This window comes from Eulemur rufifrons, chromosome 29, assembly GCF_041146395.1.
Source record: "Eulemur rufifrons isolate Redbay chromosome 29, OSU_ERuf_1, whole genome shotgun sequence".
NCBI lineage: Eukaryota > Metazoa > Chordata > Mammalia > Primates > Lemuridae > Eulemur > Eulemur rufifrons.
This window is the reverse complement of record NC_091011.1, coordinates 29,518,214-29,531,121: the sequence shown is the minus strand read 5'-3', so window position 1 is coordinate 29,531,121 and position 12,908 is coordinate 29,518,214. Positions and strand designations below refer to the sequence as shown.

Sequence of the window (12,908 nt, the reverse complement as noted above, 5' to 3'; positions counted from 1 at the left end):
TTTTTAAAAACCTCCAACATCCTAACAGACAAAGGACACTACTAGATAATTCACAAAAGAAATACAAATAGTGAATGTCACTAATAATCAATGGGAAAAAAACATTTATAGAAGATAAACTTTTCATATCAAAATGTCTGTGTTTTAATTGCTAGTGCTGACTATGGAGAGGGTGCTGGCACTCTCAAGCACAACTAGTAAGGATGAATATTAATCAAATCTTTCTAGAAGGCAATCTATGAATATCTATTAAAAGTATTAAAAATATGCATATCTTATGACTTTAGAATCTATCCTAAGGAACTACAGATATGGGCAGTAATTAAACTAACAATAAGCTAACTGCTATCCATTCAAAATTACTGGAAAGAGCTTAAAATTTCCACAACTGAAATAGTGGATAAATAACTATGGTAATCCATAGGCCAGAATATTAGACACACATTCAAAATGGCATTACGTTGTAAAGAACAATATTTTATTGACTCAGGTAAGCATTCATAATCTATTAAGTGAAAATAAGCTAATGACAAAACAACAGACACTAAAATAAAAATTTTTTTAAAAACAGTATAGTTTCTTTGTGTTAAAAAAAAGAAAGAAAGTAAATACCCATTAAAAAGGACCTATAGGAATATTCACCAAAGTGTTAACAAGTATCTCTGGGTAGAGACATTACATTAATAAATGTTACTTATCACTTACGCTTTCCTGAATTTTCTAAATTCCCTACAATTAATATGTATTACATTAGTAATTAACAAAATACAGAATGTTTACACTATTGCTGTGATTATAATAGTAATAGTACCCAAAATCATGCTAACATTGATATTTCTACTCTTTTAGGCTGCACCAAAATTAAGGATGCTTTCCCTTTCTAGGTCAGATCATTCGATTGACCTATGAATGAAAGAAATTTTCAGAACCCCAGAAGACAATCAGACAAAACTTTACACTCCACCTTTATTTTTGATTAAGGGCAATGCCAAATAATTATTCAGATATTAGCCATTTTGTTTTCAGCCCACTGCCAAAGGTAAAAGCTCCTACAGATAGGAGCAAGCCCTGGACTTCACATAAGCAGGACTCAAATTTTACTTACATCTGAATCTTGAGCAAGAAATTAAAAAAAAACAAAAAACACCTTGTGAGGTATTACCTTTCTCAGGATAGAAAATGTGGGCCTTTGACAACTTCTAATCACAACTCTTCTCTGTCTCATCTGGGAAAACAGGAAAAATTTTCTCCTCCAAGGTGTTTATAAGGCATATATCCAAAGGGCAAGCAAGCAGGGTTTCTTCAGAGCAAAGACACTTTAAATAGGAGATTTTCAAGTGTTAAATGTTCTTTTACCTCAGTGCTTGGTGCAGATATGCAGCCTAACTGAGAGGGCCAAAAAGACTCTGGCAGAACTTGGCTCTCAACAATAAGCAATAGTCAAACTGTTAATTCCATCTGCTCCTCTTGAAAAAACAACAAAGTGTTACATGATGGTGCCAGGGGTCCTAGGCTCCATTTAAGAAGTTTTTCTGGGGAGCATTCATTTGCACAATAGTAAGATGCTTTCTAATTTTTCTGAGTGTTTCAGAGAACCAATATAGACACTACATGATGGTATTTTTGATGATGGTAACAAAGAAATATACCATCTTTAACATCATATTCTTTGTTAGAGATGTTGCTTCCAAAATTGTCTTCCTTTCTTACTTGTCAGAGCTCTGAATTCTATCCATATCTATCTCCTCAGGGACATAGTTCCAATAATTATCTCATCTTTCCTGAATCTCTTAGGAATCTCTTCCTACTTGTCTCTACTCTTACTTTCCTTATGCATGTAAACAAACATAACATTCCTTCAAACTAAATCCTTCTGAAGTGGTTTTCAACCATGCTTGCACATTGGAATTACTTAGAGAACTTAAAAAAAAAAAAAAATGCAAGCAATCTGTAGTGACAGAGAGTAGATCAGTGGTTTCCTGGGGATGAGAAGGAAAGGAACACAAGGAAACTTTTGGAGGTGATAGATATGTTCATTATTTTGACTATGGTGATGGTTTTATAGGTATAAACATACATCATACATTAAATTGTACACTTTAAATATGTATAGTTTATCATATGCCATTATACCTCAATAAAGCTGTTAAAATAAATACTGGTGTCTGGGTTCTACCTCACCCACCCCCAAATTGGTATCCAGGTTCCTGATGGAAATCAAAAGTCCAGAAAGCTCCCTAGATGATTGTATAGGTGTAGCCAAGATTGAGGACACTGTTTAATGATAGCTATAGGTATCATTATCTCCCTTCTTTACTTCAGTTTTCTTAAAAAGCCTAACTTAAGTATGTCTACTTTATCACCACTCATTCTTTCTCAAGCCTCCAAAAACTGGTTTCTGAACCACCACTCAGTTAAAACTGTACTTGTTAAAGTCACCTATGAACCCCTGACAAATTTAGTGGTCACTGGGGTTCTCTCCTTTCTTGACACCTCTTTACATCATTCAAAATTTTTGACCTGCTCCTCCTCCATTTGAAAATCTCTCCACCCTTAGTATCTCTCCTGATGTTCCTCCTACTTTTCTAATTACTACTCCTCTACCTCTTTCCAACTGTTCTTCTATCTATTTCTGCTATTTATCAGAATCTGTTCTCTGGCTGCTATTTTTATCATGCCAAAGTCTTTCCCTGAGTCATTTCAATATAACCAAATCAATATAGCTTCAATTCAACCCCCAATTTTCACTCTAATCCTGATTTTCTTTATAAGTTCCACAACCACAGATCCAAATCTTCACCTGAATGTTCTACTGCTTCCTCAAATTCTAAATATCCACAATAGAATTTATCCTCTTCCTTCCATTTATATGTTCCTCATTTCCAATCAATGGAATCAGGTCAAATCCTCAGAGTCCTGATGCCCCTTTTTTCTTCCCATAGGTGACCTGGACCTATGAGTTTCTACCTCACTCTGTCAGAGTGAGGATCTAAAATACAAATCCAATGTATTGGATAGACTTCTCACCCATCACCTTCCATCCAATCACTTTTGCTAAGGATACAGTGCCCTGATCTGGTCCTCTACCACCCTCACTATCCTCATCTCCCACCATTTCCCTACTAATCCCTGCATTCAAGCCATATCAATGTCAATGTTCATCAACTGACAATGTTAATTGACACTGACTTGTCATTGTTAATAACTTCTCTAAACTGCCATGGTTTCTCATGCCTTGTTGTCTTCTTACTTATATCCTCCTCTTGGGAAGTTATGCATTTACCTCCTGCACTTGGCAAAACTATATCATCTTTCAAAACTCTGCTGTGTGTTCCCAACTCCGCCTACATCCAAGATGAGTTAACGGTCTCCTACTCTAAACTCTCTTACTACACTAGGAATATCTCTATTCGTACTTATTAATATTACGTAGTATTATAATTGTTACTTTTCTGTTATGTCACTAACATTTTATACATTAGACAGTACATTCCTTGAGGACAAGACCTACAACATTCATTTCTGTATCCCTAGTGCCTATTCAGCCTGGAGCAGTGCAAAATAAACTTATGTTTGACATAGTTTCAATTATTTACAAAATGTCAATTGATACTCCAAAAAAGGTCTTGAATACTAAGAATTTTTTAAGATTTCTTGAGATTCATTATAAAACAAATATTAGGCAATGTGATGCTGAATAAAACAGTAGCCTATAAGACATACTTAAACTCATTGTCAAAACTACAACACTCTAAATAATACAACCAAGAGCAGATTTCACAAAATAAGAATACAACAAAGAAAGGAAGTACAGCAGGAATAACACGGTGACTAGCCAATGCTTCACTGGGTGTCCATATCCAGGTACTGCTAATGCTGATAATTAAGAGAGTTTCTAATCCCTCAATGGTAATTTCAATAAGTCAAAGATAAAATGAGCCAAATCCAGAAATTGTTTTATAATTATGTGATAGTTTTTCCCTTTGCCACTTGCTTAAATGAATTGATTATATGAATAGCTGACTTTGAAGTTATTATTATTGGCCAAGCCGATCTTAAAAATGATGTTTTTTCTTTCTTCCCTTTACTTGCACTTCAAAAATATGGTGTTTAGACTAATATTCATCTTGTAAACCTTAAAATGTAATAACCTAAAGAAAAAAAAAAAAACTTACAAATGATGAAGAGGCTGTGGATGTTAGCACCAGAATGTTCTTATGAAAAATAAGCCTCCCAGGACTATCACATTGACTCAAGGTTACATTAATCTTTATGACTTTACGCCGATAAGATAAAGCTGAAAATCTCAAACTGTAAAGTGCTACATGAACCAAAGAGATAGTTTACTTGTTCCAAAAACTACTGTGTGACCCAAGGATAAATGATTTGCAAAAGGTCAGCTGGCCCTACTGCCTGTAGTAGTCTCTGAGATAAGCATGATAGTAGCTGCCTGTGGAACAAACTCCCCCTACCTGACGAGCGGAGCGGCTGCCAGGCGCGTGATAGTGTATTTACCAGAGAACCGATTCTCTGCATGCAGTGCGATACCACTTGGGCAAAATTAAAATTTTTCAGGAATGTCTAAACTCTGAGGGTACAAAGCACACAAGTGCACGCTGACGGATGGACACCTGATTTTGCTGAAGTGTACAAACTTGGAGTCTTTTAATGCAACAATTTTTGGCTAAAACCCCGACGATTCTCGAGTATGTTAAAAATCAACCTCGGGAGAGGAATAACTCATAGAAAGAAGGGGACAAGGACTGAAGAGGAGATCTTCGGCGTAATAACCAAGGAAGGAATCGTGGCGGCTTTCTGAACCTCTCTGCCCCGCGGGGGACCAAACACAGAGGCGACTATTGCTTTCAAAGAGGGCCAGGCGGGGAGGTCGACAGTGACCATTTTGGCTGCCAGACTGGACCGATAGCGGTGGCCTCGCCGGAGCGAAGAGGGACGGTGAGAGGGGTGGGAAAGGCCGGAGCATCAGCTGCGGCGGCGTGAGGATGGGGGCTCCCGCCCGAGGCCCACCCCGCAGAGGGGCGGCCAGTCGGGCGGAGGCGGCGGCACCCGGGTCACGCCCGGAGGCTGGACCGCTCCTCGCCAGGAAGGAGAGAGACCCGAGTCGGCGCGCACAAAGCTGCCGCCTTCCAGGCAGCGGGCGCGCGCTGTACCCAACTTCGCGGCGAGCAGCCCCCGGCCGCAGCCCACCTACCCCGCCCGGACGCCCCCAGTACCCAGTGCCGCCTGGCGACCAGCCGTGGCGCCTCGCGCGGGAGCCGTTACCCCCAACGAAGCCGCCGCCCCAGGGACAAAGTCCCGGTCCCCTCCCTGCCGCCGCCTCGCCCCGGCTCCTCCCTGACAAAAAAGTTATCGGTCGCCGGGCGCCCCGGGGGCCCGGCGTGGGTCGCTCGGCCGGACTCACCAGAGAGGCTGCCGGAGCTCCACCTGCAGAACCTCGACTTGTGCGGCTCGCAGCGACAGCGACGGCGGCTGCTCGGCTTTCTCCTGAGTAGCAGCACCACCTGCCCCGCTTCTTGCTAGCAGAACGGGTCCCGGCGAGCCATCTTCCCTCTCCTCTCACTGACTGACAACCCAGCCCGCAGAGCCGCCACTGCCGCCAACCACTCTGACGGGCACGACTAGGGACCCGTCCCCAGGCAGCCAACCACCACCGCCTCACGCCAGTTCAGCCTATCGTCGTTGCCCGGGGCGAGACCAGAGCAACTTCTCCGCCAATGAGAATCTCTCGTTGCTGGGCCTGGGGCGGAGCCATAAGGGGGGGAGGGGGGGCGACTTGGGTGGGCGTGGTCTGAGTAATGGGCGTGGTCGGGGATCCCGGGGGTAGATGATTGACTGTAGGGTTTGCGGTGACCGCTAGGCGATAGAGATCAGTGAAGGTCTCAGACTCTGAGCCCTTAGGGCTTATGGCCTTGTCAGAAGAAAAGAAGGCTTAACGGGTGATATGAACTGTAATCAGAAGAGAGAAATAAATTAATATTTTAATTTATTGATCAGGATTCTCAGTAATTCAATTCACAAAAAAGTCTTATCAAATCCCAGGAGGGGAAAAAGTATGTTTTTGCAAAATAGTAGTAGAAATTCTTCCCCTTTGCTACATCATTGCTGCTGGGCTTGGCCTAGAAAACTTCCCCAATTTTCTTTCCATGGGCTGTTTCTATTTTTTCCATCTTCCCTCCCTACTTTTCTCCCAAACACACACTCAATATTTCTTATAAGGACTGGAACCTGAGAATATCTGAACCAGATCCTGCATATAGCCCTGCACTACTGACCTTGTAAACTCCTCCTACCACATCCCTCTCAAGTCCAGTCAGGATTAATTAGTAGAAAAATGGACCTCCAACCTGGAAGGTAAGAAGTCATTCTAGCTTGAAATGGGAAGGATTTCTTCAAAAGCACTAAGTGATGTTTTCAAACATGCCAAACTCATAAATAGCAATCACAGAAGCAGATACATTACTTGATAGCAAAAGGGTATCAAGCAAACTATTCCAGATAATCATTAGGGCAGATCGCTAAAACAATCAGACAGGATCCCCCCCTCCAAGGGCAGACCCAGATTTATAAGCAAATGATAACAAACTACGGTGATAAGGGCAACAAAGCTCATTTCAAGGAGCAAGGGGAACACAGGGCAACAAATGCTTGTGTTTTGGAAAATCAGGGAACTTCACAAGGAAGGTGATGTTTGAGTTGGTCTTTGAAGGTAAACAGAAATTTGCCAGAGAAGAAAGTCAAAGGGCATTTCAAGAAGAAGGAATACCATGTTCAAAGGCATGGAGCTGTGAAAGGGCACGGAGCAGTTGGGGAACATTGAGAAAGTGGGTAGGGCTGAAAGATGAGGAGCAGCCAAAAATGAACCTACAGCAAAAGGTTGAGATGAGATTGTAAAAGGATCATGAGCTACAATATTTAGACCAGCGCTGTCCAACAGAGCTTTCTGCAGTGAAAGCTCTGTTCTGTATTCATGTTGTGCACATGTAGCTATCAAGCACTTGAAATATGGCATGACTGAGAAACCCACTTTTTTTTTTTTTCTGAGATAGGGTCTCACTCTGTCACCTAGGCTGGAGTGCAGTGGTGCAATCATAGCTCACTGCAGCCTTGAACTCCTGAACTCAAGCAATCCTCTCACCTCAGCCTCCCAAGTAGCTGGGACTACAAGCGTGTGCCACATGCCTGGCTAATTTTTTCTATTTTTTGTAGAGATGGGGCCTCACTATGTTGCCCAGGCCCAATATTTATTTTTAATTTAAATTTAATAACTCCCATATTGGAGAGCTGAGGCTTAGATTTTATTCTAAAGGCAGCTAGAGACCAACAGAAGCTTTTAATCAAGTGGACAAGATCAGGTTTCTTTTAAAAAGTGAGAATCTTAAAAAAAAAAAAAAAAAAGGGCAAACAGTGTCTGTTATCTTTGAGGGGAATCTTGATAGATAGACCAGCATACTGGTGGAAGATTGACATGATAATTTAGGTCCCCTTGGCTGGAGTCTGGAGTAGGGTGCAGGGGGAGGTGTTTACACAAAGGAACAGGAACAGGAAGATCCAGAGAATATGTTATACCCTGACATGTTAGAGAACACAAGCAAGTCAAAACCTGGGAAGTTGAATTCTGCTGTCAAGTCATGGGGATCAGCAAAGTGAGGGGCCAGGGAGGGAAAGAAAGCCAAAGGATCAACTAGATCATAAGACAGGGAAAGAAACAAGAGTGGACAAAGGAGCGCAAACACACAATTAGTTTTACTGGTCATTGCCCATGTGGACCACTAATGTATTGGCCTGATTTAAAGAGCCAGGGTATCTGGTGACAGGAACCAATCAGGATTCAGGTAAAACTTCAGGAGAGATAAAGGCCTAAACTACACCTGTGGAAGTGGAGATGGTAGGGAGGAGCAAATATTATTGACTTCCTGCACTACACAAGGCACTTGGTTTGTCAAGGATACAGATGAATGCTAGAAGCTTACAGCACAGGTAGCTGGATAACAAACAGGTGCAAAGCTAAGCAAAGATTCAAGTAATAATTTAATGTAGCAGTAGAGAGATGACATAAGGCAGTACATTACTGATTCATTGTCAAAATTATTTTCTAGGTAACAACTGTGGTGTGCGTTCATGGCAGGGAGTAAATCCTCCAGTCAAAGGAGGTAAAAAATGAGCTGGGTTTTGAAAAATGGGGAGGAATTTGAATCAGAGAAAATGTGTCAGGAGGAAACTCCTGGAATGCCTAGGGGGAAAAAAAAACAGAAAAGGGGAAGCACAAGCAATGTTCAGAGGGCATGAGAGGCACATTGGACCAGCCATAGCCTGGCAAACTAGGTTGTAGATAGATAATAGAGTGCCTTCAATGCAAGCACAAATGTCCAGATTCTCTCTTTTTGCCTTGTGGCTTCCTGTCTGCTCATTAGAATCACTCAGGATGCCTTTCAAAAATATCAATGCTCAAACCACACCCCACTCTTAGTAAATCAGAAAATGTGAGGATTAGGGGGAAGGAGATAAAGCCGGACATGGGTTTTTTTTTTTTTTTTAAAAAAGCTTCCCAAGTGGTTCTAATATATACCCAGGGTTGAGAACAGGGGAATGACATCATAACCGTTTACTAATACTAAATCAGAACTGTGCATAGGATAGATTGAGTGCAGCAAAACTGAAGTTTGCCTAGATATATTTATATATAATTTCCTTCCTGCAAGAAGACAGGAAGCAGTTTACTGCCTGACTTCATTTCCCATTTTGCAGTGGTAAGATAATACAGAAGGCAACTTAAGTTGCCTTCCCTCTAAGTCAGAGTAAAAACAAAGCATAAATTCATATTTGCAATCTACTCTCCTTTCCATCACAATTTGTGATTATTTAATCCCCAACAATGACCATCTACAGTTAACTGTTACACATAACCGTTTATATTTTGGTAGCAAAGTCCCAATAAAATGCCTAAGAGCATTCTGTTTTAAAAGGGAAATGCTTTTAATCTACTTTATGAAAGCCAGATCATTCCAGATCTTTCCTACCCCTCTTTGCTAGTCTCTGATATCCATAGGCACAATTCTACATTAACTACTAAAATGCATTTGCCTTCTTGCAAATAACTTTATAAAAAGTCCAGTTGAACATTATAAAGCATAAATATTTTCCCTATGGCATTAAATTTAAGAAAAATTTAGTTTAAATATGCTTTATTAAAGTCAACTAGAAAACAGCTAGGTAACATGACTATCTTAACTAAAACAAGAAAGTTTTGTCTTGAAAAAAACATGCAAAAATATGTCAAAATGTTACTTTTGTGATATGTTAAACATTAAAAGTAAAACACAAAATCAAAAATTAAATAAATAAAAGAGTATGCCTAAGAGGTCATTTAAGGGTTTGCTGAGTCAAATTCCCGTTCTAAAGGAACTGCCCCAGCCAGTGCCTCCAGCTCAGGCAGCAGCCTGAGCCGTGATCTACACTGCACAACCCCCTTCCTAGAACTGTATAACCCCACGGCAGCCAAGCTTAAGAGGTGATCTAAAGTCACCTTCCCAAACAGGAATGCCAGTGACTACCTATACCCACCCATTCTTTCTCAAGAATTTCAACTGGAAATGGGAAAAGAGAATCAATTGTGTGGTGGGAGCAGAAGCTAACAACCCAGTCAGTAGAAAGTAGCCCCGAGAAGACTTAAAAGGGGCAAGTTCTCAGTAAACTGAAACCATTAAAAAGAAACATAAAGTAAAGGGTGAAGTAAATGGCAACAAAGGAGCAGTAGAAGTAGAGACAGAGCAGAATGAGTCACTGTAACAAAGCTGGGAGTCAGTGGAGTCCCGTTGTCCAGGGCACAATGAGATAACCCATTTCCTGCAGCTGCGCTGAGTCACTGCAGTTCCCAGTGTTTGCTCCCAACATCTGTGAGGTGCAACCGCAGCTGCTCCCAGGGCCCATAAGATCCCCATCTCCATCACCTAAGGTATTCTAAGCGATAATCCTAGTATCCTTCACCCCTATATAAACCAATAAGTAGATTTCCAGAATCGTGGATTAAGTGACAGAAGCTGGACCAATTGTATTTTGGGAAGAGAACTTTACCCTTCGAGGTCAGTTATGGGTTCTTCCAGGAATAATATCTCTCAAAAGAAGAAAATATTCTCCACATCTTTAAAAAAAAAAAAAAAAAAGACTCAAAGGTTAAAACTTTTTAACAGATATTTTAAGCAAAAAAATAATCTTCTTTCTCTTGCCTTTTGATAGCGGAGCCAACCTGGCTTATGTTTATGAGCAAAGCCATATAGATAGGGGTGGAAAACATAATGACTAACTGCTACCCTCAGTGATTGGAAATGCAAAATATCCACATTTATCTTCTAAAATGTTTTACTAACCTATGTATTCTAAAAGAATTATTGTTGGGAAGGAATTATTATGCAACTTTTATAAATCATGTTTTTGAAAAATATTTGATAACATTGGAAAAAGACATTTCTTTCATCATGTTAGATGAAAAACTGGGATACAAATTGCATAGCATATAATGTGGTCACAATTTGGCAAATGTTCATATCAAGAGGCTATAGCAACAATATGAAAGCATGGAGAAATAATGGGAGAATTTTATTTTCTTCTTCATACATGTTTTAAATTTCCCAAATGTTCTACATTAAACAAGTGTTCGTTTTATAACCAAAATAAAAAGAAGTGCACATTATTTTTAAGACGAAGAGATGGCAGACTGTACATTGCTTATTGTTAATTCTGCCTAAGTGAACCTCAGTTAAACATTCTTCCTTTCACTTTTAGCTAATGCATTATTCAAAATTCTTTAAAACGTTCTCATGAATCCCAAAGAAAAGCTCTTATTGCTGACAAGCAAAAGATCTCACTAGTCAGTATTTAATACAGAAGCATGAACTTGCATATAGATTTTCTCTGCCAAATGCGGGCCCAGATAACAGAAATTAACACAGAGAAAATATGTAGGCAAATGTGAGGAAGTTGAACTTGTTTTGTCATCTTTGGGGCCCCCTGCAGTAGTAAAGTGTTTGGCCCACAGATGGACTTCAGAAACACAGGCTAAAGGAGCACATAAAAAGATGATTGTTTTCCTCCTCTGACTTGGCTTGGTTTATGAATCTTTTTCAGGTTTGCACACCTATCCTCAAGTCCATAGGCCAACTCTTGGAAAATGTGACTTCTCCCCTTTCTGACCACTCACTGCACTCATTAGATGCAATGTATTTTGACTGTATTCAGTTTAATTCTTCATTGTGTATCACCTTGTATATTTCCAAAATCATTTCCCATGTGTCAACCCCTTGCCCAGAGAGCAGAGGCAGCAATCAGGCCACACACTCCCTTGGTTTCCCTGCTAAGTGGTACCCACAAAGCAATTCAACAAGCACAAGCACTGGATGAAGGGTGAGTGAGTCTGAGAGCTTGAGGCCCAGCTGCAAGGAGAGGGATGAAAGAAATGGCAGAAAGAGGCACACCTCCAAAGAGTTTTGCCAGTCCACTTTGTCTGGTTTGTAACTCTTGGGCTAAGGGGTCCAAAATATGAATAATACTTCCATTTTTTCAATTTTGTTCTCATCTACTTAGTCATCATCACCACACCCTGTTATTTATGCCAGAAAAGGTTCCAGTGAAAGAATACATCACAGTGTTCAGTAAGAAGAACCCTGTTTTCCATTTCCTCCACCATCATGTAGAACCCCCTGTTACCCTGGCAGAGCCAAAGCACACATTCTCTCATGTTTTCTGCTTACCTGAGGTAAGTCCTCAATACAAACATGTCCAGGGCCAGTTACCCTGTGTCATTGAATGGGTGTCATCCAAAAAACCTTTATACCCATGGGCTGGACCACGGTACTAACCCTTAAAGACACTCTTGAGGATTTATTTTCAAAGTTGAATTATACCAGGAGGAGAAGAAGCCACATCAGGCTGGGCGCGGTGGCTCACACCTGTAATCCTAGCACTCTGGGAGGCCGAGGCGGGTGGATTGCTCAAGGTCAGGAGTTCGAGACCAGCCTGAGCGAGACCCCGTCTCTACTAAAAATAGAACGACATTATATGGACAACTAAAAATCTATATAGAAAAAATTAGCCGGGCATAGTGGCGCATGCCTGTAGTCCCAGCTACTCGGGAGGCTGAGGCAGTAGGATCGCTTAAGCCGAGGAGTCTGAGGTTGCTGTGAGCTAAGCTGACGCCACGGCACTCACTCTAGCCTGGGCAACAAAGTGAGGCTCTGTCTCAACAAAAAAAAAAAAAAAAAAAAAAAAAAAAAAAAAAGAAGAAGCCACATCAGCATCAAAAACTTAGCAAAGATTAATTGCTTAGGTCCCTAAGGAAGAGAAGGGCTTTGGGAAAGAATATGGGGAGGACAACAGGAAGGAATGTTGATATCTGAGCCTGGAACAGTATCTTGGGAGGACTCACACTCTGGAAACCATATATAGGAAGGGACCACTGAGAGTTGAGAAGAATCAAGGTAACTGTTGAAAGAAATAAAATGAACTAAAAGGGTCAAGTAGGGGCAGGCTTCCTTGAGCTGGATCAGTCCTGCCAGTTCTGCAATTGTAGCTTTTTTAATAAATTGAAGTGTAACATACATATGAAAAAGTAGAGATAACAAAAATATGATTAACTCAGGGAATTGTCACAAGTCAAACACTGCAACCAGCTCGAGAAAAAAAAATATGAACACAATCCAGAAGCCCCCTTGGACCCACTCCCAATCACCACTCCCACTCTTCTTCCCAAAGACAACCTCTGTTTTGACTCACAATGCTTTAGTTTATGTTTAGTTTATCTATGCCTGCTAAATTTCATATAAGGGAGAATCATACAGAATACATACTTTCACATCTGGCTTTTTTCTGTCAATATTGTGTTTGTGGAGTCCATC

General features: G+C 40.8%; 1 protein-coding gene across 2 annotated transcripts in view; it reads right to left on the bottom strand.

The window, feature by feature from the left end:
- HYCC1 (hyccin PI4KA lipid kinase complex subunit 1) overlaps positions 1 to 5,603 on the bottom strand; it is a 70,838-nt gene extending 65,235 nt beyond the window's left edge. For both annotated transcript variants that reach the window (XM_069461249.1, XM_069461250.1), the window contains exon 1: positions 5,423 to 5,603. The gene's annotated coding sequence lies outside the window, so the exon portion shown is untranslated. The remainder of the gene's footprint in view (positions 1 to 5,422) is intronic.
- Between the last annotated feature and the right edge of the window lie 7,305 nt (positions 5,604 to 12,908).